Genomic DNA, 25,944 nt, shown 5'->3' with positions numbered 1-25,944 from the left:
ACCGAATCCTAACCACTCATTAGACCACCAGGGAACTCCTATGTAGGCATTTTAAATTAATGAATCTTAAATCTAAATTTCAGATATCAAAGAATAATTATTTCAAAAAAAAATAAAAACTAAGTTTTAGTTCATCCATTAAGCTCCACTGTCAGCCTCTATTAGACTAGACTGGGAAATTACATGTATGGTGGTGGTGATTTTTTTCAACATTTTTTTTTTTCCAGATGATATGAAACAAATACTTCAACATATCCAAACTGATCAACTCCAGGTGGCTATGTCAAAAATTAAAGAGTCTCATAAACACATCATCCACACACTCCCAAAAATCTACGATACATAGGATTTTATTCAGCAACTTGTTTTACCAATAACATGTTCGACCCAGAAATAAGTAATAACCCAGGATTCAAGAAATAAGCAACCACACTGATTTTAGAAACTCTACACCAGGGTTCTTCACCTTGGCACTACTGTCATCTGGAACTAGGTTAATTCTGTGCGAGGGGGACTCTGCTGGGCACGGCAGGCTGTTTGGTAGCACCTGTGGTCTCTCTCCACTAGATTAAGTCGTGCTGGCAATCAAGTGTCTCCAGATACCGTTCCCTGGGGGGCAAAATCGCCTCAGTTGAGAACCCCTGCTCCAAATGAATTATAATCTTTTAATGTTTAAAAACACAGTTAGTAGCAGATACTGCTTTCCAAGTCAACTAACTGTTTCACAGTCACGTTGGGTGTCCACTGAGCTGGAAACAACCTTGGAAATCATGTGGTCCAAACCACACATTTTACAGTAAGAAAAATAAGGGCCATAGAGGGCCACTGAGACAGTTGAGAGCAGAAGAGAGACAGGAGCCCGTAACTCCCAGGTGTCCTAAGAACCAACTCATTTCCACAGGTGCTTACGAAGCCTCTCTTGCCCTTTCCACATGAATTTTGGAACCAACTAGTCGATTTCTACCAAAAACAAACAAAAAGCCTCCTTAAGATTTTGATTGGGACTGCAGAGAATCAACAGCTCAGGTGGGGAGAGATTTCACCTTAGCAGTAGTGAGTCTTCCAACCCCTGCACAAAGAATATCTCCCCATTTATCTAAATGTTCTTTAATTTTGTTCAGCAATGCTGTGTAGTTTTCACTATTTCATACATGTGGCTATTGCCAATGGTGTTGGTTTTAATTAAATTTCAATTTCAGACCGTTTGTGGCTAATATAAAGACGTGCAATTAGTAGTTTTATATTGATTCCATAACTTTACTGAAGTCACTTATTAGGTCTAGTAATTTCATAGGTTCTATCAGATTTTCTACACAGTCACGTTTCAAAAAAAAAAAAAAAAAAGACACTCAACTTTTCCTTTCCATTCTAGATGCTTTTTACTTTTTTAAAATTTCTTTTTCTTGTTTGACTGCACTGTCTAGAACCTCCAGCACACTGTGGAACAGAAGGAGTGAGAGCAGCCAACCTTGCCTTATTTCTGGTCTTGGGGAGAAATCATTTGGTTTCCCACCATTATGGACTACCTTACTTGTAGTTGTTTTTCAGATGGAGGTGAAGAAGTTCCTTTCCAATCCTCATCTGCTCAGTTATTATCTGGACTGTAGGTAAGACTGTTATACACTTCTTGTGTGTGTGCATTTATTGAGAGATCACATGGTTTTTCTTTTTAGTAGCTTCAAGAGTGAATAACACTGATTGCTTTTTAAATGTTAGACTGACTTTGCATTCTTGGAATAAACCCCATTTGGTCATGATGTATTATATTTTTAAAATAAAATGTTGCATTCGGTTTCCTACAATGTGTTAGAACTTTTGCATGTATGCTCATGTGAAATATTTTTGTGCAGTCTTCTTCTCTCAGGATGTCTGTGTCTAGTTTGAATATAAGGGTTACGCTGGCTTCACAAAGTAAATAAGAAGCATTCCTTCCTCTGCAATTTTCTGCAAGTACTTGTACAGAACTGCTGTAAGGTATTCCTTAAATACCTAATATTCACTTATGAAGTACTCTGGGCCTGGAAGAGTTTTTTTGGTGGGAATATTTTACTCACAAACTTGATTTCTTTAACAGATACATGGCCACTCAGCTTGTCCATTTCTTCTGTTGTGCATAATATTCTCATTATCCTTTTATTATCTGTAGAATTCGAAATGATGTCACCTCTCTGTTAGAACTTTATCAATTTCACTGATTCTCCCAAAGAACCAGTCATGTTTCACCGATTTTGTCTATTATTTCTGTTTTCTACACATTAGTCTCTATCATTTCCTTTTTTCCAATTGCTTTGGTTTAAATTGCTTTTTAATTTCTTATGGTAGAGTGGAGGTCATTAATTTTTTTCTAATATAGATATTCAGGCTATAAATTCCCCCTAAGTTCTGTCTAATGAAATCTCACAAATTCTGACATGTTGTGTTTCATTATCATTCAATACAAAATCTTTTAATCTCCTTGAATTGTGATAGTTTCCAAGTACTAGTAAATTTTCCAAAGTCTTCTCTTAGTAATTTCTAATTTAATTCCATGGTGACCAGAGAACACAGGTTCTCAATCCTTTCAAATCATGAAGGCTTGTTTTATGACCTAAAAAATGATCCATCATAGAAAATGTTCCGTGGACACTTAAGAAAAATTAAGGAGAATATTTTGCTGTTGTTGAGATATTCTATAAATGTTAACTAGGTCAATTTGTTCAAAGTACTGTTCAAGTCCACTGTATCTTCTCAGTTTTCAATACTCAAGAAAAGGCATTGAAATATCCAGCTAAAATCACAGATTTGACTATTTCTCTTTGAAGTTCCATCAGTGTTTCTTTCATGTATTTTTGAAATTCTGTTCACAGAGGCGCAAACCTTTAGAACTATGTCCTCTTGATCAACTGACCTCTTTGTCATTTTATAATGATATCCTTTACCCTTGAAGATATCCTTTGTTCTGAAGAAGACTACTTTGTCCACTAGCATTAATATAGCCACTCGTATCTTTCTTTTAACTGTTATAAATAGGGTATATCTTTTCCCATCCTTTAATTTTAATATATTTATATCTTTATACTTAAAGTATGTTTCTTATAGGTAAGGACATAGTTGAGTCTTTTTAATCCAATCTGATAATTTCTTTTAACTGGTGTGTTTAGACCATTTATATTTAATGTGATTATGTCAATAGTTAGGTTTAAGTCTGTTATTTTACAATTTGTTTCTACTTGTTCTATGTTCTTCCCCCTCTTTTTATGCCTTCTTTTGAATTAAATGACAATACTGTCTGATTTCATTTTCTATCTTTTGATGGTTTATTACCTGTAACCTTTTTATTTTTTATTTTTATAGCCATACCTGTGGCATATGCAAGTTCCTGGGCTAGGGGTCAAATCAGAGCTGCAGCTGCTGGCCTACACCACAGCCACAGCAACAGTGGATCTGAGCCACATCTGCAACCTACACAGCAGCTTGCAGCAATGCCTTCACCCACTAGATGAGGCCAGGTATCAAATCCGCATTGTCACGGATTCTATGTCAGATTCTTATCCTGTTGAGCCACAAAGGGAACTCCTGTAACTTTTAAAATAAGACTGCTTCAGGATTTATAGAACACATCTTTTAACGTACCATGGTCTATCTTCAAGTGATATTGTACCACTTCACATTAAGACTCTTACAGTAGTATACTACCAAGTATTATATCTTGCCTACCTAACACCCTGTACCTCTTGGTTAAAATGGAAGAGAAGCACTAGAAAAATGTAAAAGTAGTGGCAACAAACGGAGACTTTCTCCTTCATTTCATTTAAAAAGGCAAATAAGAACTGGGAAGGAAACAGATGCTTAAAAATTAAAACTACAACCTTAACACTGGGTTCAAATCCTAGTTCTGCCACTTATATGTTATGCGACATAAGGCAAAATGTTAGCCTTCCTGCTTACCAGTTTCTACCTCTATAAAACGCAGGTAGTAACAGCATATTTTTCACCGGGTTACTGTGATGATCATATGAGTTAATATAGGTAAAATGCTTAGAAACAGCACCTGACAACTATTAAATGGTTAAAAAATAAAGGACACCCCTAAGATATTCTGAGTTCAGTTCCAGCCCACCACAATAAACCAAATATTGCAATAAAGCAAGTTACACCATTGTTCTGCTTTTCCAGTGCATATAAAAGTTATGTTTACAACTATAGTGTGGTCAGTTACGTATACAATAACATTACATCTAAAAAAATATTCCTATCTTAATTTAGAAATACTTTATTTTGAAAAGACACTAACCACCATTTGAGCCTTCAGAAAGTCAATCTTTTGCTGGTGGAGAGTCTTGCCTCGATGTCAATAGCTGCTGATCAGGGTGGTGGTTGCTGAAGGTTAGGAGACTATGGAAACTGCTTCAAATAAGACAACAATGACGCTTGCCACAGTGACTGACTTCCTTTCCTAAATGATTTCTCTGGAGCACACAGTGCTCTTTGATAGTGTTTTCCCACAGAATTTCTTTCCGAAGTTGGAGTCAATACTCTCAAACACTGCCACTCCTTTGTCATCTAGGTTTTTGTAGTATTCTAATCCCTTTGTTAAAATTTCAACTGTCAGAGCATCTTCACCAGGAGGAGATTCTTTATCAAACACTTTCTTGCCCATCCACAAGAAGCAACTCCTTATCCATTCAAGTTTTATCAAGAGATTGAAGCAATTCAATCACATCCTCAGGTTCCACTTCTCATTCTAGTTCTCTTGCTATTTCTACACCACAGCCATAGTTACTTCTTCCAGTCAAGTCTCGACTCCTTCAAAGTCATCCATGAGGGTTGGAATCTTCTTCCAAACTCCTGTCCATGTTGATATTTTGCCCTCTTCCCATGAATCATAAATGTTCTTACTGGCATCAAGAATAATGAATCCTTAGTAACCTAAATGTCCATCGACAGGTGAATGGATAAGGAAGATATAGTGCATACACACACGCACACGCACAACAGAATATTCCACAGCCATAAAAAAAAATAATAATGCCATTTGCAGCACCGTGGATGGACCTAGAGATCATCATAAGTGAAGTAAGCCATACAAATTATCATATGACATCGCTTATAGATGGAATTAAAAAAAAAAGACACAAATGAACTTAATTACGAAACAGAAACAGACCCACAGATAGAGAAAACAAATCAAGGTTACCAAAGAGGAAAAGGGGGGAGGGATAAATTAGGGGGTTGGAATGAACATATACATACCACTATATATAAAATAGATAACCAACAAGAACCTACTGTATAGCACAGGGAACTATACTCAGCATTTTGTAATAACCTATAAAGGAAAAAAATCTGAAAAAGAATATATGTAAAACTGAATCACTGTGCTGTACACATGAAACTAACATCACATTATAAATCAACTATACTGCAATTAAAAAAAAAACTTTTTGGAGGTCCCATTGTAGCTCAGCAGTAATGAACCTAACTAGTATCCATGAGGACGCAGGTTCGATCCCTGGCCTCACTCAGTGGGTTAAGGATCCGGTGTTGCCGAGAACTGTGGCGTAGGTTGCAGATGCAGCTTGGATCCTGCATGGCTGTGGCTGTGGTACAGGCTGGCAGCTACAGCTCTGATTCAATCCCTAGCCTGAGTACTTCCAAATGTCATGGGTGCAGCCCTAAAAAGACAATAAATAAATAAGTAGATAAATAAATTTTTAAAAGAATGATGAATCCTTTCCAGAAAGTTTTCAATTTACTTTGCTCAGCTCCATCATAAAAATCACTGTTTTTGGCAGCTACAGTCTTACAAAATCTTTTTCTTACAACAATACTTGAGAGTCAAAATTATTCTTTGATCCACGGACTGCGGAATGGGGATGTTCTGTTAGCAGGCATGAAAACAACATTAATCTTGTCCATCTCCATCAGAGCTCTTGGGTAACCAGGCGCATTGTCAATAAGCAGGAATATTTTGATAGGAATCTTTTTTTTCCGGGCAGTAGGTCTCAACAATGGACTTAAAATATTCAGTAAAACATGCTGTAAACACTGTTGGTGGGAATACGAATTGGTGCAGCCACTAGAGAAGAGTATGGAGGTTCCTTTAAAAACTATAGAGTTACCATACGATCCGGCAATCCCACTCTTGGGCAAAAGAACTCTAATTTGAAAAGATACATACACCCCAATGTTCATAGCAGCACTATTTATAACAGCCAAGACATGGAAGCAACCTAAATGTCTGTCGACAGATGAATGAAGATATGGTATACAAATATGCAATGGACTATTACCCATGAAAAAGAATGAAATAATGCCATTGCAGCAACATGGACAGACCTAGGAATTATCACACCAAGTGACGTCAGACAGAGACAAGTATCACATGAAATTACTTACACGTGGAATCTTGTAAAACAGAAACAGACTCGGAGACATAAAAAACAAACTTACGGTTACCAAAGGGGAAAGAGAGGTAGAGGGATAAATACAGGAGTTTGGGATGAACAGATACATACTACTCTAAATAAAATAAACAACAAAGACCTACTACATGAAACGGGGATTCAATTAAAACTAGACCACTGTTCTAATAACCTGTAATGGAAAAGAATCTGATACACACACACACACACACACACATATAAAATAAAACTGAATCACTTGGCTGCACATGTGAAACTAACACAAACAACACTGCAAATCAACTATAGTGCCATAAAAAGTTGTTCTGAAAACAAAAAACGAGCAAGCAAATAAACAAACAAACAAAACTCATGTTGTGAACAGAAGTGCCATCATCCAGGCTTTGTTCTTGCATTTGCAGAGCACAGGTAGGGCAGATGCAGCCTAATTCTTCAGGGCCACGGGATTGTTCAAATGGTAGATGAGCTCTGTGGCTTCAACTTAAAGTTCCCAGATGCATGAGGCCCTAACAACAGAGTCAGCCTGTCCTTTGAAGCTTTGAAGCCGGGCAACGACTTCTCTAGATTTCTTAGCTCCTAGATGGCATCTTCTCCCAACTGAAGGCTATTTCCTCTACTTTGAAAATCTGCTGTTTGGTGTAGCCACCTTCATTAATGATCTGAGCTAGATCTTCTGGAGAACATACTGCAGTTTCTACATCAACACTTGCTGCTTCACTTCGCACTTTTATGTTATGGAGATGGCTTCTTCCTTAAACCTCATGAACCAACCTCTGCTAAGCTTCAAACTTCTCTTCTGTAGCTTCTTCACCTCTCCCAGTCTTCAAAGAACTGAAGAAAGTTAGAGCCTTGCCCTTGATCAGGCTTTGGCTGAACATTTGATCTTCTGTCCAGGGCACTCAAACTTTCTCCATTGTGAGCAATAATGCTGTTTTGTTTTATCATTCATGTGTTCACTGAGTAGTACTCTCAATTTCCTTCAGGAACTTCTCCTGTGCATTCATAACTCAGCTAAATGTTTGGCCAAGAGACCTAGCTTTCAGCCTGCCTCAGCTTTCAACATGCCTTCCACACTAAGCTTAATCATTTCTAACTTTTGATTTAAAGCAAAAGACATGTGACTCTTCCTTCCCCTTGAACATTTATTTAAGGCCACTGTAGGGTTATTAACTGGCCTCATTTCAATACCCCATTTTGGATAAGGAGGGCCCCAAGAGAGAGATGGGCAGAGAAGGGGGAGTGGGGGGCAGACAATGACCAGTTGGTAGAACAGTCCGAACAAACACAACAGTTACTAAGTTCACTCTTACATGGGTAAGGTTCATGGCGCCCCCCCCCCCAAATTACAACAGTAACATCAAAGATCACTGATCATAACAAATATAATAATGAAAATCTTGACATATGGTGAGAATTACTACCAAAATATGACCCAGAATGCTCATCTCATTTTTTACAGATGTGAAATGAGAACAGTTAAACAACCTGCCCAAGGTCGCACAGCTGGTGTAAGAAAGAGCCAGAATTCTATCAAAACCCTGACACCAAAGCCTGTACTCTTTCTTCGGGGAAAAACAAAACAAAACAAAACAAACAAAACAAAAAAACTAGATGTGGTCTCAAGAAGAAGAAGTTGTAGAGAAACAGAAGAGTACCTACAGAGCCAGAGAGCAGAATCTTCAATCTCATATTCAATCCTTCTCTCACTATGTGGCTTCTTCCTTACAGTTTTCCGCATCTCTCCTCACAGATGTCCTGTTCTTTTCTGGGAGTTCCTCAACTCCTCTCTCATTTCTGCAATTCACAGCTTCTGCTGATACTTACTTTTCAGCCTCTTCAACTTGGGTTTTACAGAATTCTACACTAATGTATCATTCCAGCTTCAGCTCCTATGGCTCAACAGCAAATCAACTCCATATTTCCTACAAATGGCTGCAATTTTCCCCACCCACAATCCTAGGGTGTTAGCTGGTTTACAGATTAGTGGCCCTTAGGTCAAGTGCCCACTCCTGGGCCAACCAGGTGCAATGAGGTCTGTTTCTCTGCAATGTACTGTGGAAAAAGTAGATGTCCTTCTAAGGAAATGTAGGCACACCAGAATTATAAAACCCATGTCTAGGACACTGAGTCAGCTAAGACACCTTTAATCTGGGGCTCAAAAATCTTGTCAGTATTTTTCATCTATTTAGTTATAGTAATTAAGCAGTTATAACTACAAATTTTGGTTGTTATTAAGCAGATCATATAATTTACAGTGTCGTACAAGTAAGACACGGACACAGCTCCAGCTATTGTTAAGTCAAGGGTGGCCAATATAATTCAACAATATTACGAATGTCATTATATCAATGTCATCTATCATTTTCAACTCTGCTCAGAGACAGAAATAGTATAAACATCAATAACCCTAACCATTCCTATAGCTACACCTGTTGAGCCACAACGAACTGAGGCAGATGAGGGGGTCAGATGTGTTGACACTATTACTACAGCCAATTCACAGCTGCCCACACTGTTTAAACAAGAACGGCAGAGACGCTTCAACAAAACTGCTAGTTCCCTTAAGTTCAAACCTTCAAAACTGTAACCCTAAAAATCTTTTTGCAGATGAGTTCTACCATATACCTTTTGGCTTTTCTTACTGACAGAGGAAAGCTCTGAGTTGAAAACCTTCTGCCACATAATTAGCTAAGACCAAGTAACAGGGACAGAGAGGAAGAAGTACAGAGAAAACTTATTAATGCTGCTTTCCTAGTAATACTGTTTTAAGCCTTCTTGTTGTGAAGATTATCTAATACATATCAAAGTAGAAACCCCTCTCCCTTTTGATTTTTTTTAAAGAAGACTGGTTATAGGGAATTTCCTGGTGACCCAGCAGTTAAGGATTTGGCATTGCCACTGCTATGGCTCGGTTTCAACCCCTGGCCTGGGTACTTCTGCATGCCACCGGTGTGCCCCTATGCTGCAGCTGTGGTAATGCCAGATCTTTTAACCTACTGCACCAGGCCGGGGACCAAACCTACACCTTTGCAGCACCGGAGCCACTACAGTCAGTTTCTTAACCCACTGCACCATGACGGGAACGCCCTTCATATACTTTACTTTTAAGGACTGAATAATCTGGTCTCATTTTATCAAATTATTCTCTCCCCGCCCCTCAAAAAAACCCTTCAATCCAAAGCATGCCAAAAAAGACTAACTCCTGATGCTTCATCTTCAATAAAGTCATTCCCAAATACGTGTGTCACCTTAATGAAACACATTCCTTAAGGGCCATTCCTGCCCTCACTGAGCATCCCTCCTCTCCTGCAAGCTGCTCTCTCATCTGACACAGAACTACATCCGACCTTACATTATTTACTGTGGTTTCACATGTAAGATTTCATCTCTCATCAAGACAGTGTAAACAAGAAGTGCAAAATCTAAGGCTTACTCTTCTATGCTAAGATTCACAAGTACTGGGCTCACAGAAAACATTCAAAAATACTGTTGACAAAAAGAAGCAAGTCAAAAGCAGAGTTTCTTATTCAAGGATAGATAGCCTCAAAACATTTCTCTTTTAATAGACTTAGCCCTGTACTCTCAGCCTTAAGAGACAGGATGCGAACCACACAAACTTACAAATAATATATCCACAAAATTCAAACTGCAAAGGAAAAGCAGCAGAAGTCATCCTAGTGATAATTAATAACAGCTATGTCAATCCAATCTAAAATACATGCTAATCCCTACCTACAAAAGCTATGAAGATGTCAGCACATTCACAGAAGAGCAACTTAAGAGCAGCTAAACAGAAAACATAAAGAGGGAGTGCCTGGTGTGGCTCGGCAAGTCAAGAGCCCAGCTATTACCCATGAGGATGCAGGTCTGGTCCCTGGCCTTGCTCAGCGGGTTAAGAATCCAGCGCTGCCGTAAACTGGGGTGTAGGTCGCAGATGTGGCTCAGATCCCGTGTTGCTGTGGCTGCGGCACAGGCTGGCAGGGGCAGCTGTGATTCTACCCCTAGCCTGCTAATCTCTATATGCTGCAGGTGCAGCCCTGAAAAAGGAAACAAACAAACAAACAAAACTGAAAGAAAGAAAACATACAGATTTGTCATGTAAGCAAATTCCAGGAAAGTTCTAGTCAAACCCAGAGAAGTCTAAATCAGAATTTGAAGAGATCGAACGAGTAATTTACTCTCATAACCCTAGAGATCTAGAGTAACCCCAGATACAAGAGAAGCTAGGTTGTGATTAGTACACTTGATCTTCGAGGTCCTGAGAGGAGGAAGAGTGAAGATCTAATTGGGCTAAGTGCCTTGCTTACATTTTCTCATTTAATCCGTACAGTGATCCGATGAGAACACATTCTTATACCCATTTTACAAATAGGGAAGATGAATGTTAAGGAAATTAAGTAACCTGCCCAGATTCATACAAACTTAAAGCACAAGATTAAAACTATCACCTACGTTGCAAAATATTATTTTAAATTTAATTAATATTTTTAAACTAGTTATTTGACTGGTTCTAAGAATACTCAGATGCATTATTTAAGGCAATAAATAATCACAATTTTAATATTCACAATCTTTTTATTGCTAATTAAAATGTATATTTAATAGAAAATTCAACTGATAATTTTTAGACTAGACCCAATCAAAATGCATAGTCATATTAATGTTTCTCAATCACATCTGAATATATCATCCCTTCCTTGTTCAAAAAACTGTTAGCAGTACAACTAGAGATGATCATACCAAGTGAAGTCAGAAAAAGACAAAAGCCGTATGATATAACTTATGCGAACTCTCAAAATATGACACAAATGAATTTATCTACAAAACAGAAACAGACTCACAGATACAGAGAAGAGACTTGTGGTTGCCAAAGGGGATGGGAGAAGGACTAGGATGGACAAGGAACTTGGCGTTAGTAGATGCAAACTGTAACATTTAAAATGGATAAATATGGTCCTACGCTATAGCACAGGGAACTGTATCCAATCTCCTGGGATAGCCCATGATGGAAAATAATAGTTTATAAAAATGTATACATGTGTATGACGGAGTCACTTGGCTGTAGAGCAGAAGGTGACACATTGTAAACCAACTGTACTTTAAAAAGTACGTGAAAAAAGCTGTTAGTGCATTTAATTTTATGACAACTGGCTAAACATTGGATAAAAAGACAAAAATGAGATCTTACATTAAAATAAATAGGATGAGTTAAAGATGAAAAACATTTAAGGCATAAAAATACAGAAGTAAACATAGGTGAATTTTTGTTTCTAATGTTGGCATAGGAAAGTCTTTCTAGAACTGACAATGGAAACAGAAACAGTAGAAAAGACTGATCTGACTCAAGAAAACATAAGACGTATGTAGACAGTAAAACATATATATTTCCTTAATTCTAGGATGAATATTTCCTCACCTTTTACATCTCTGAAATCAGATAACTTTTTTTCTTCTGCTTTTTAAGGCTGCCCCTGCAGCATATGGAAGTTTCCAGGCTAGGGGTCTAATCGGAGCTACAGCTGCCAGCCTACGCCACAGCCACAGCAACTTGGAATCTGAGCCCTGCCTGTGACCTACACCACAGCTCGTGACGACGCCAGATCCTTAACCCACTGAGCGAGGCCAGGGATCGAACCCACAGCCTCATGGTTCCTAGTCGGATTCGTTAACCACTGTGCCACAACAGGAACTCCCAGGTATCTCTTAAAACTAACAGAGCGCCATGGTTTAACTGACAGTCATATTTCTACCCTTAATTAGACATTAAAAAGTATATCTCCAAATTGAAGCCAATTTAGACTTACTAAAATACTCTTAAGTTAGGTGACAAAAAATAGGGAAAAGATCCACAACAAGCAACAAATAGTCTTCGTACACAAAGAGCTCTTATATGTTATACTAATGTTAAATAATGGGGTGCTTCAACTGCCCTGATTATATTTCATTCTTAAGTTAGGGATCAATTTATTAATCTTTATGCATTTTTTTGTTAATCTATTTCTTCAAGACTCAGCAATAAGAATATGTAGAAAAGATATGAAAAGAGAGTAAAAGATATGAAAGGAAAATTGTAGCACAGGAGTTCCCATTGTGGCTAGTGGTTAACGAAGCTGACTAGTATCCATGAGGATGCAGGTTCAATCCCTGGCCTTGCCAGATTAAAGATCTGGCATTGCCATGAGCTGTGGTGTAGGTCACAGATGCAGCATGGATCTGGTGGTGGCTGTGGCATAGGCCGCAGCTACAGCTCTGATTCGACCCCCTAGCCTGGGAACTCCATATCCCATGAGTGCGGCCCTAAAAATCCAAAAAAAAAAGAGAGAGAGAGAGAGAGAAAAGTGCAGCATGAATGTCCAAAAACACAAAAATATAAATTTCACTGAAAACTTAAAAAAATGCAAATTAAAACAGGGAGAACGTATTACATAACGGATCAGTATCTATTTTTTTTTTTTTTAAAGCTAATCACCAAGTCAATAAGAGTACAGAGAAACAATTACACGTCATGGGCAAGAACGCAAATATACTTAACTTCCAAACAAGCAATTCATCCTCTTTTTAGGAACTCATCAAAACGAAATGATCAGAAAAGTATAGCAAGACCTATAAAAAAATATGTTAACCCTATAACTCTTCATAATATGTAGAAGTTAGAAACAACCTATAAAATTAGAAACAACCTAAGTTTCCATCAAGAAGTTGCCTAACCCCAACACGAAGTGATTTAATGCAGCCATTAAAAACAAGGGTAAAAAGAAACTGTCTTTGGAAGTGATACAAGTATCCTTGGAAATATACGAAGGCTTTTTATATGAGCTCCAGATTTTAAAAACATTTTTTTTCTTTTTTTCTGGCTTGATTTTTTTTTAATTGAGCTATACATAAATATTAAAATGTATTTATAAATTTTTACTATGTAGACATGTAACCAGTCAAATCAAGATATAAGAGTTTATGGTTTAAAGCTATTATGAAAAAGACTTTTTTCAGATTTCGTAACATTTGTATTGCTTCTTAATTTAGATATTTGTATTAATAGAACAAAAAAGATCAAACAACCCAGAAAAATATAATAAAGAAAAAAAGCCCTGGTACCTAACCACATAGACAGCTACCACTTTAAGATTTATGTTTTACATAACTGTAATTATGTTAAAAATGCTCTTTTTCCCAAACAACCTCCTTTCCTTTACTTTCTTACTTCCTTCTCTCCCTCTCACACTTTACATTTGGTGTGCAACATTTTTTCCAACCTTACAAGATCCACTTGCACTCTTACACACAGAGACACAGGATTTTTGTTATATAAAAATGGGATATGGGGAGCTCCCGTCGTGGCGCAGTGGTTAAGGAATCCCACTAGGAACCATGAGGTTGTGGGTTCGATCTCTGCCCTTGCTCAGTGGGTTAAGGATCCGGCATTGCCATGAGCTGTGGTGTACGTTGCAGACACGGCTTGGATCTGGCGTTGCTGTGGCTGTGGCGAAGGCCAGCGGCTACAGCTCCCTATAGACCCCTAGCCTGGGAACCTCCATATGCCGAGGGAGCGGCTCTAGAAAAGGCAAAAAGACTTTCGTATGTTGAACCATCTTTGCGAACCTGGGATGAATCCCACCTGGTCACGGTGTACGATCTTTTTGACATGTTGTTGGATTCAGCTGGCTAAAATTTTGTTCAGAATTTTTGCGTCTATATTCATCAAAGATATTGGCCAACAGTTTTCTTTTTTGTTGGTATCTCTGTCTGGTTTTGGAATTAGGGTGATGGCGGTGTCATAGAATGTCTTTGGGAGTGCTCCTTCTTCCTCAACCTTTTGAAAAAGTTTAAGGAGGATGGGCACCAAATCCTCTTTGTATGTTTGGTAGAATTCGCCTGTGAAGCCATCTGGTCCTGGGCTTTTATTTGTAGGGAGTATTTTTATGACATATTCAATTTCATTTCTAGTGCTCAGTCTGTTCAATTGGTCTATTTCTTCTTGATTCAGTTTTGGCAGGCTCTAAGATTCTAGAAAGCTGTCCATTTCTTCCAGATTGTCAAATTTGTTGGCATATAGTTGTTCATAGTATTCTCTTATGGTTTTTTGTATTTCTGCAGTATCTGTTGTGATTTCTCCCTTTTCATTTCTAATTTTGTTTATTTGGGTTCTTTCCTCTTTTTAGTGAGTCGAGCCAGGGGTTTGTCAATTTTGTTTACCTTTTCAAAGAACCAGCTCTTGGTTTTATTAATTTTCTCTATTATTTTTTTGAATCTCTATTTTATTGATTTCCTCTTTGATCTTTATAATTTCCTTTCATCTGCTGACTTTTTATTCTTCTTTTTATTCTTCTTTTTCTAATTCATTTATGTGGTGGGTTAAGTTGTCAATTTGAGATCTTCTTTTTTGAGGAAGGCCTGTATTGTTACGAATTTCCTTCTGAGCACTGCTTTTGTGGCATTCTGTAGATTATGAGTGGTTGTGCCTTCATTATCGTTTGTCTTGAGGTATTTTTTAATTTCCTTCTTGATTTCCTCACTGACCTATTAGGTTTTTAGTAGCATGTTGTTTATTCTCCATGTAGTAGGTTTTTTCTCATTTCTTTTCCTATGGTTGATTTCTAGTTTCATACCATTGTGGTCAGAGAAGATACTTGAAATAATTTCTATGCTCCTAAATTTGTTGAGGTTAGCTTTGTGCCCCAATATGTGATCGATTCTTGGGAATGTTCCATGCGCACCTGAGAAGAATGGGTGTTCTGATTTTTTTGGAGGTAGTGTCCTGAAGATGTCAATTAAGTCTAACTTTTCTATTGTTTCCTTTAGGATCTCTGTTGCTTTATTGGTTTTCTGTCTAGAGGATGTGTCCATTGATGTGAGTGGGGTATTAAAGCCTCCTACTGCAATTGTATTCCCATCAATTTCTCCCTTTATGTCTGTTAATATTTGTTGTATGTATCAATCAACATCATACACCACATTAACAAAAGTGAAAAACCATATGATCGTCTCAATAGATGAAGAAAAAGCATCTGACAAAGTCTGACATCCATTTATGATTAAAAACTCTCGCCAAAGTGGGCATAGAGGGAACATTCCTGGATATAATCAAAGCCATTTATGACAAACCCACAGCAAATACTCAATGGAGAAAAATTGAAAGCCTTCTCACTCAAATCAGGAACAAGACAGGGATGCCCACTCTCACCACTGCTATTCAACATAGTTTTGGAAGGCCTAGCCACAGCAATTAGACAAACAAAAGAAATAAAAGGCATCCAAATAGGAAGAGAAGAGATAAAGCTGTCACTGTATGCAGATGACATGATACTCTATATAGAAAACCCGAAGGACTCAACCCCAAAACTACCTGAACTGATCAACAACTTCAGCAAAGTAGCAGGATATAAGATTCACATTCAGAAATCCGTTGCATTTCTGAATACTAACACTGAAATATTAGAAAAGGAATATGAAAATACAATACCTTTTAAAATTGCACCCCCAAAAATCAAATACCTCAGAATACACCTGACCAAGGAGGTAAAGGACTTACATGCTGAGAACTATAAAACATTAATCAAGGAAATTAAAGAAGACATAAAGAAATGGAAAGATATTCTGGGTTCCTGAATTGGAAAAATTAATATTGTAAAAATGGCCATACTACCCAAAGCAATCTACAGATTCAATGCAATCCCTATCAAATTACCCATGACATTTTTCACAGAACTAGAACAAACAATCCAAACATTTATATGGAACCACAAAAGACCCAGAATTGCCAAAGCAATCCTGAAAAACAAAAACCAAGCAGGAGGCATAACTCTCCCAGACTTCAAGCAATATTACAAAGCCACAGTCATCAAAAACAGTGTGGTACTGGTATCAAAACAGACAGACCAACTAAGGGAACAGAATAGAGAACCCAGAAATAAACCCTGACACCTATGGTCAATTAATCTTTGACAAAGGAAGCAAGAGCATAAAATGGGAAAAAGAAAGTCTATTCAGCAAGAATTGTTGGGAAAACTGGACAGCTGCATGCAAATCAATGAAACTAGAACACATCCTCTGGAGTTCCTGTCGTGGTTCAGTGGTTAACGAATCCAACTAGGAACCATGAGGTTGTGGGTTCAATCCCTGGCCTTACTGAGTGGGTTTAGGATCCGGCGTTGCCGTGAGCTATGGTGTAGGTCGCAGACGTGGCTTGGATCCTGCACTGATGTAGCTCTGGCGTGGACCGGTGGCTACAGCTCTGACTGGACCCCTAGCCTGGGAACCTCCATGTGCCATGGGAGCGGCACTAGGAAAGGCAAAAAGACAGGAGAAAAAAAAAAAAAGAAAAAAAAGAACACACTCTCACACCATGCACAAAAATAAATTCAAAAGGGCTCAAAGACTTAAATATAAGACAAGACACCATCAAACTCCTGGAAGAGAACACAGGCAAAACATTCTCTGACATCAACCTCATGAATATCTTCTCAGGGCATTCTCCCAAGGCAAAAGAAATAAGAGCAAAAATAAAGCAATGGGACCTAATCAAACTGACAAGCTTTTGCACAGCAAAGGAAATCAAAAAGAAAACAAAAAGACAACCCACAGACAGAATGGGCGAAAATCTTTGCAAATGAATCGACTGACAAGGGATTAATCTCCAAAATTTATAAACACCTGCTGCAGCTCAATACCAAAAAACAAACAACCCCATCAAAAAATGGGCAGAAGATCTAAACAGACAGTTCTCCAAAGAAGACTTACAGATGGCCAAAAAACACATGAAAAGATGTTCAACATCACTGATTATTAGAGAAATGCCAATCAAAACCACTATGAGGTACCACCTTACACCAGCTGGAATGGCCATCATCCAAAAGTCTACAAACAATAAGTGCTGGAGAGGGTGTGGAGAAAAAGGAACCCTATTACACTGTTGGTGGGATTGTCAATTGGTGCAACCACTGTGGAAAACAGTGTGGAGATTCCTCAGAAAACTGAAAATACAACTACCCTTTGATCCAGCAATCCTACTCCTGGGGCATCTATCCAGAGAAAACCATGACTCGCAAAGACACACTGTACTCCGATGTTCACTGCAGTGCTATTTTCAATAGCCAAGACATGGAAACAACCTAAATGTCCATCAACAGAGGAGTGGATCAAGAAGAAGTGGTACATATACACAATGGAATATTACTCAGCCATTTAAAGGAACGAAATACTGGCATTTTTTGCAACATGGATGGACCTAGAAACTATCATGCTAAATGAATTCAGTCAGACACGAGACACTAACATCAAATGCATATACGGACAAAACGTTCCTTAAAAAAGACACATGCCACCTGCATGTTCATTGCGGCTCTGTTCACAACAGCCAAGTGCTGGAAACAACCCAAATGTCCATCGATAAATGATTGGATTAGGAAGATGTGGTATATACACACAATGGAATACTACTCAGCCATAAAAAAGAATGACATAATGCCATTTGCAGCAACATAGATGGAACTAGAGACTCTCATACTGAGTGAAATAAGTCAGAAAGAGAAAGATAGATACCATATGATATCACTTACAACTGGAATCTAATACATAGCACAAATGAATGTTTCCACTGAAAAGAAAATCACAGACTTGGAGAATAGACTTGTGGCTGCCCAGGGGGAGAGGGAAGGAGTGGGAGGGATCAAGAGTCTGGAGTTAATGGATGCAAACTATTGCTCTTGGAATGGATTTACAATGAGATCCTGCTGTGTAGCATTGAGAACTATGTCTAGATACTTACATTGCAACACAACAATGGGAGGAAATAGTATGTATACATGTATGTGTAACTTGGTCCCTATGCTGTACAGCAGGAAAAAATAAAAAGGCAAAAAGACAAAAAAAAGTTACATATTCCTCAGTATCTTGCTTTTCTCAAATATAGTGGCAATGTTCCCACATCACCAATTATTTCTGTAATGTCTTGTTTTTTTTAACACCTTTGAGATGTAATTCACATACCACACAATTCACCCATTTACAGTACACAATTTTAATGGTATGTACAACCATCAGTACAGTCAATTTTAAATCATTTTTATAACTTAAAAAGAAACCCTTTTTTTGTCTTTTCTAGGGCCACTCCCGCAGCATATGGAGGTTCCCAGGCTAGGGGTCTAATCAGAGCTGTAGCTGCTGGCCTACAACACAGCCACAGCAATGCAGGATCCGAGCCGCGTCTGCAACCTACACCACAGCTCACGGCAGTGCCGGATCCTTAACCCACTGAGCGAGGCCAGGGACAGAACCTGCAACCTCATGGTTCCTAGTCTGAATCGTTAACCACTGCACCACGACGGGAACTCCAGAAACCCTCTTCTCTTTAGACCTCCTCATTCCCCACCTCCGACCTCAAGCAAACCATTAATCTTTCTGTCTCCACGAAATTTCCCTGTTTGGCATATTTCACATGAATGGAGTCATAGAATATGTAGCCTTTTGTGACTGCTTCTTTCACCTAGCATAATGTTTCAAAGATTTACTGATAACGAACCATTTATCAGTACTTTACCCCTTTTAAGGGCTAAATAACAATCCACTGTACGGGTATACCGTATTTTGTTCATCCACTTGTTGGGTGATGGACATTTGGGCTGTTTCTGTTTTTTTTTGCCTACAATGAATAATGCTGTCATAAATATCTGTGAAGAATTTTTTGTGGGGACAGGTTTTCATCTCTCGGGCATTTACCTAGGAAAGGCACTGCTGGGGTCACGTGGTAACTCTCTGTTTAATCATCTTGAAGAACTGCCATGCTATCTTCCAAAGTAGCTGTGTAATTTTACATTCCTATTAGTGTATCAGGGATCCAATCTCTCAACATCCTCATCTACACTTGCCATCATCTAACTTTTTGATTCCAGCCATTCTGGTAGTATGAAGAGGTGTCTCATTGCAGTCTGATTTCATTTCCCTTACAGCCAATGATGCTGAGCATTTTTTCATGTTACTTACTGTATATCTTCTTTGAGAACTGCCTATCCAGATCCTCTGTCCATTTTTAAACTGGGTTGTCTTTTTATTACTGAGTTGAAGAGCTGTTCTCAATATATTGTGAATGCACATCTTTTACCAGATAACTTGATTTGCAAATATTTTTTCGTGTTATGCAGATTATCTTTTCACTTTCTTCATGGTTTCAAGCAGAAGTTTTAAATTTTGATGAAATATAATTTATCTCATTTTTGTTTTGTTGTTTCTGGTTTTGGTGCCGTATCTAAGGTCACAAAAATCTGCCTATTCCAAGGTCATGAAAATTTACCCCTATGTTTCTTCTCAAATCCTTGTCTTCTGATGTGCATATACATTGATTTCTACTGGTCTCTACCAAGAAGTGAAACTGATGGATCACAGGGCATACACATGCAGAGCTTTAACAGATGCTGATGAAGAATTTTCCAAAGAGTTTGTTTCAATTTTCAAACCCACCTGACATGGACGTGTGTCCCAAGTGCTTTACATTCTTATTAACACTGAGTAGTTTCAGACTTTTTCATTAACACCATTTCTGGTAGGTATGCAGGGGTATCACATAATCGTTTTAATCTGCAATTCTCTGAAACTTATGCCTGAGCACTTTTTCACCTTGGCCACATGGATAAGTCATTTTATAAATGCCTGTTTCCGTCTTTTGCCGGTTTGCTTTAAAATTGGTTGCCAGTATATTTTTTTGGCTTGTATAATTTTTGTGTGCTTTGGATACAACTCCTCTGTCATACGGTATGTACTGTGGACACTTTCTCCACTGTGTCACTTGCCTTTTCACTCTTTTAATAGTATCCTTTGATGAACAGAAGTTCTTATTTTTTTAAATTTTTTATTAGAGTATGGTTGATTTACAATTTGTGCCCATTTCTGCTGTACGGCAAAATGACCCAGTCATACACACACACACACACACACACACACACACACACACACACACACACACACATATATATATACACATATATATATATACATTCCTTTTCTTGTATCATCTTCCAAAAAATATGGAACACTTCACGACTTCGCATGTCAACCTTGAACAGGGGCCATGCAAATCTTCTCTGTATGGTTCCAGTTTTAGCGTATGTGCTGCTGTAGTGAGCACCAGAAGGTCTTATTTGCTGAAGAACAATGTATCGATCATTTTTTTCTGGCACTTCCTGTGTCCTCTTTTTTTTAAAAAAACCTTGGCGTTCCTGTCGTGGCACAGCAGAAACGAATCCGACTAGGAACCATGAGGTTTCGGGTTCGATCCCTGGCCTCGCTCAGTGGGTTAAGGATCCGGCACTGCCGTGAGCTGTGGTGTAGGTCGCAGACGCGGCTCCGATCGGGCATTGCTATGGCTGTGGTGTAGGCCGGCAGCTGCAGCTCTGATTCGACCCCTAGACTGAGAACCTGCATATGCCGCGAGTGCGGCCCTAAAAAAGACCAAAGACAAAAAAATAAAAAAATAACAAAATTAATTACAAAAACCTCTATTAACACGGAGTCGTGGAGATTTTTTGTTTTCTTACAGAAATTTAATGTTTCACCTCTGACATTACATCTCCAGTTCCTTCAAGGAGTGCATAATCCTAATGCTGCAAAACTATGTCAGAGAAGAGGGAGCTCCCTTTTGTCCCAGCGGTGAAGGATTCAGAGCTGTCACTGATTTGGCTCCTGTCACTGCTGTGACATGAGTTCAATCCCTGGCCAGGGAATTCCCACATGCTGCAGGCATGGCCAAAACCAAACAAATAAACAAACCATTTCAGAGAAGAGGAGAGAAGGGAAAGCTTCACAAGTGAATTTATGAAGCCAGCATAACTTTGAAGTCATAATACACACATATAAATCTCTGATAAATGTATCTATTGATAAAAGTAAATTAAGAAAAAAATTCTAAAGCAGTGGCAAATCAAGTTCAGCGAGTTAGAGGGGGAAAAGCCTAAAGCAACACAGCTACATAGGGTTGGATCCAATAATGCAAACAGAAGATAATCTATTAATGAAATAATCCTATTAGCAGATTAGTGCAGAAAATAATACCACCTCCACCAATACAGAAAAAGCCTATGGTGAGATTCAATACTTACTTATGATATTAAAGGAAAAAACATAAAACTAAGGTTAGAAGGTATTTCTTAATCTTTTAGTTATATTACCAAAAACTTATAGTAAGGTGGGAGAAATATGAAGATTGGTAAAACAGTAGTTCAAACTTTCAGTGACAAGATAAAAAAAAGTCTGAGGATCTAATGTATAATACGGTAACTAATGTTGATAATACTGTATTGCATAACTGAAATTCACTAAAAAAGTAAAACTTAAGTGCGCTCACCAAAAAAGCAGTAACTATATGAGGTGACAGGTATATGAATTAACTCAATGGGGGGAATCCTTTCACAGTGTATACATGTATCAAATCATCATCTTGTATACTTTAAATAGCTTACAATTTTGTCAATTATACATCAGTAAAACCGGAAAAATACATTTAATAACATCTATTGTGTTCTCTCTTCTCTGCATAATTGTCCTTTCTTGGTAAGGTCTGTGTGTGTGTGTGTATAATTCAGTTATGTGTCAGTTAAAATAGAAATGTAATAAAGGCAAATATTTTTGTCTCTTTGTTTAGAGCTATATCCCCAGACCAAGGACTATTCCTGGTACACAGAAAATGCTCCTTGACTTTTTTAGAATGAATAAACAAATGAATGATTTCTAAATCAAAATTTGCATTTGGAAAAAAATTACAGTATTTTCTTTTGGCATTTCTCTAGAAATAAGCAGTTATATAGGCCAAATACACACATACATATGTATATAGTACTTATCTATAAAAGCAGTTCTGATGATTAATTTTAAAAACTCTGATTTAAAAAAAAAGTATAATAAGATACCATACTTAATGAAATTTTAGAAGTATTCCTATTAAAGTCAGGAATATGAAATTCAGAATCATCTATCTCTAGTGAGCCCTTAATGCTGACTGGCAGTAACACTATATTTCCCTGTTCTATTCTATTTGCTTTTTCCACACTTTGATGGATGAGTATGTATTTTCTGTTGTCAAACCTCCAATACATACTCCCAAGAAAATTCTTCCTTACTCTCGGCTAATGATCTTGCTTCTCATACATTAATAGAACATCTCAGAGGAGTGCTTCCTCAGCCACTACCTTCATGTTTCTGTCCATATATTCTGTTCTCTCCCAATTCAATCTATCTACAGATAAAACTCTCCCTACTTCTAGCAAAGGAAAGGCTAATCCTTCCACCTATGCATAGACTGGCGTCAGCAAACCATAGCCTATGGCTGCTTTCATGCTACAAACGCAAAGCTGAGTAGTACTAACAGAGACTGCATGGCCCAGAAAGCCTAGAACACATACCATTCAGCCCTTAAAGAAAAAACTGGCTGCTCCATGTGCTAGAACACCTCTCATCTAACATGGACACTGTCGGTTGAAAGGTCCCCTAAGTCCCAGGGCCAAGAAATGAAGATCCGCAGAAGACACAACCAACATCAGAGACATACTGGATATACTTACTGATGACAAAGAAAAGACCTCAACAAGTACAGGTCACCCATAAATGATGAAGACTAAAGGGCATGAGACTTTTTTTGACAACCACAAGAAGCTAGAAAATTAGAGTATAATCTCTTAATGTTTTTTTTTTTTTTTAATGGCCACACCTGCACCATATGGACATTCCTGGGCCAGGGACTGAATCAGAGCCACATCTGCTAACGAGGCCCCACCTGCAGCAATGCTGGTCCTTTAACCCACTGTGCTGGACTGGGAATCGAACCTGAGCCTCTGAAGTAAACTGAGGCACTGCAGTCAGGTTCCTGACCTACTGCACCACAGTGGGAACTCCTACAATCCCTTAAATTTTGAGGGAAAATTATTTCACCTTACAATTCTCCACCCAGGCCAGCCAAATTATCAACCAGGTGTCAGGTGAGAAGAAAGTTATTTTCAGCAATATAAATATCTCAAAAATTTCACCTCCTCATACACTCTTTCTTGAAAGTTACTGAGGGATGTATTTCACCAAAACAAACAAAAGTGTAAGAAAGAGGAAGACATGGATCCAAGACCACAGGCTCTTAACACAGGGAAAAGGCAAAGAGAATTTCCAGAATCATGAAGAGAAATCACAAGCTAAAACTGAGCAGAGTGGAGAGCCGCAGTGCAGATGTAAGCAAAAGGACAGAGAGCCCTGGGATTTTTCCAATTAAAAAAAAAAAAATCAAATGATCAATTACCTGATGTGTTTGAACATATTGAGACGGTTTCTTAAGCAAAAATTTAAGACGAATAGGAAACTAAGCAAAAAACAAAAAAGAAAAAATTTAACTCCAAGAAAAAAATCATAGCACACTGCGAGGTTTAACAGAAAACATACGTATTAAGTTGTAATAATGTAAACAATGAGCACTGATTTAACCAACAGCGTGATGTAACTATATTAGGAGATAAAAAGAGATGAAGTTCAGGTGGCATAAGAATCTTAAAGCATAGGCTCATCTTCCACAGAAGGAAGCCAACAGATAGCTAAAATTGAACAACAAGCAATAGCTTTAAAAATGGAAGCAAATATCAGAAAAAAACAGCTACAGGTATCAAAAATGGTTGCTCTAAGAGCAGGACCTGGGAGGCAAAGTCAAGCAGGGGAGTGGGGCTTTGCATTACAAATCTTAACAGTACAACTTTCTTTTTAAACGTGCAGTTATACTATTTAAGGTCAAAAGTTAATGTGGTTTTTTTCAAAAAACAAAACTAGTGGTTTCTGTATTATTTAATACAAATTAATTCACTCATCCCACAAATTTTACCTGGGCATTGGGCCAGGTACTCTTCCAAGTGCTAGGAACACAGCAGCAAACAAAACTAAGTTCTTGCCCTCATGAAACTTACACCCACCGAATCAGATAATAAACAAATTAATGTATGCTATAATGTCAGATAAATCACTGCTGTTAAGAAAAATAAAGATGAGGGTAGAATGTAATGGGGATGCTATTTAAGTAGGGTTTTCAGAAAAGGGCTCTCCAAGAATCAACAAAAAAGGGAATCGACCTAAAAACGAAAATCTGTTTTGAGAAAAGGTAGTGGTCGTGTAAATAAAATAATAGAAGGCTAGCAATGAAGCTCGAGGTGAGTGCTTCATTTTAAGCCTCTCAGACTCCAGAGCCATGTATCATTCAAAAGCCAGTACCTTGGACTCACGGTGGCTCACCACAAAAGCCAGTGCCAAAGCTCTCTGTGGTGGCACGCATAAAGTGCCAGGCACCTTCAACCTAAGTCCTGTGAGCACTGCTGTCCATGCCCGAACTATACCCCTAACTAGCCATTACTTATCAAAGCGACTCAATTCATACTCAAACTTTTTTCCTTTCCACAGAACAGGTAGATATCACACATTTCAAATTCCCGTGTTTTTAGTCCTATGGCAGAGTTAAAAGTTTTCCTAAATCGAAAGTTGCAGATGTTAATCAAGAAAGATTCCAGAATAATTCCAAGTTACCAAAATGTATCACATCCAGTCTTCATTTTCTCACTAAAGAGAAACTAAACCAACGGGAATAAGACACATTCAAAACACACAATTGAGAGGGTAATGCAATACATTCATTGTCTTCAAGAAACTTCTCTCAGGCTGAAGCAGAGTTTCAGGCTGTTTGAATTCTTTTTATTGAAAACTGAGTAACTACAAAACTGTAGCATCCAGACTGAAGTGACAGTTTTATTCGAAATACAGTTGCTGCACAATAAAAACCTCATATTCGGAAAAGAGGATTGATTTTAATACTCAAAACACACCATTAGAAGTAATCCAAACCGGTCTGTATACAGCAAAAAGGCAATACTTTTTGATATTAAGTCGTGTTAAAGTTTAACTTCCAAAATGAAAACAAATTGCGTTAATTAAATCTCAATTAACCATTGGGCTTAAGGTTTAAAAGTTATTTAGATATTTCTGGAAAAGCTCATCAGTAGCTGTACTGTCTGCTGAACTGAGCACTGCATGTGAATGTTCTCCGTCTACACTTTCCAGGTGGAGCATCGACTCAGGAAGAGCTACAACCTGGGTCTGGGCTCACCACTTGCTTAGGGGTGGTGTGCTAAACATCTCCAAACCCATTTCCTCACCTAAAACGGAGATAATAATGCCTACAGAAGGTCAATGTTGACTGTTGCAACTCCTGTAAACAAGAAGGACCAAAATATTTAAGTATCAATAATACATGTAAAAAAACTCTGTAAGATGCAAAAAAACTACACCAATGTTTGTCGTATTTTAATTTAAAAAAACAAGCTATCACTTTTGGTCAAAATTCTGATTTTAGCGATAACAGTTGTAAGAGTCTAAGGAAGAACAACAGGACCTTGATCCACTCATACCTACAGAGCCAGAAGAACAGACTTTAAACTTAAAAGTCTTTAGACTTAAAAAAACAAAAAAAACACTTTAGGAGTTGCCGTCGTGGCGCAGCAGAAACGAATCTGACTAGAAACCATGAGGTTGTGGGTTCGAT

General features: G+C 38.0%; 1 protein-coding gene and 1 non-coding gene across 6 annotated transcripts in view; both read right to left on the bottom strand.

Moving 5' to 3' along the window:
- Positions 1-25,944, bottom strand: part of RALGPS2 (Ral GEF with PH domain and SH3 binding motif 2) — a 175,631-nt gene that overhangs the window by 131,776 nt on the left and 17,911 nt on the right. The window lies entirely within an intron of this gene.
- On the bottom strand, positions 20,414-20,520 carry LOC125112316 (U6 spliceosomal RNA). Its single transcript, XR_007131109.1, has one exon. It is a non-coding gene; the product is annotated as a U6 spliceosomal RNA (small nuclear RNA).

This window comes from Phacochoerus africanus, chromosome 11 (assembly GCF_016906955.1).
Source record: "Phacochoerus africanus isolate WHEZ1 chromosome 11, ROS_Pafr_v1, whole genome shotgun sequence".
Lineage (NCBI taxonomy): Eukaryota > Metazoa > Chordata > Mammalia > Artiodactyla > Suidae > Phacochoerus > Phacochoerus africanus.
Note: the sequence above shows the minus strand (reverse complement) of the source record. Positions and strands in the feature narration are given on the sequence as shown.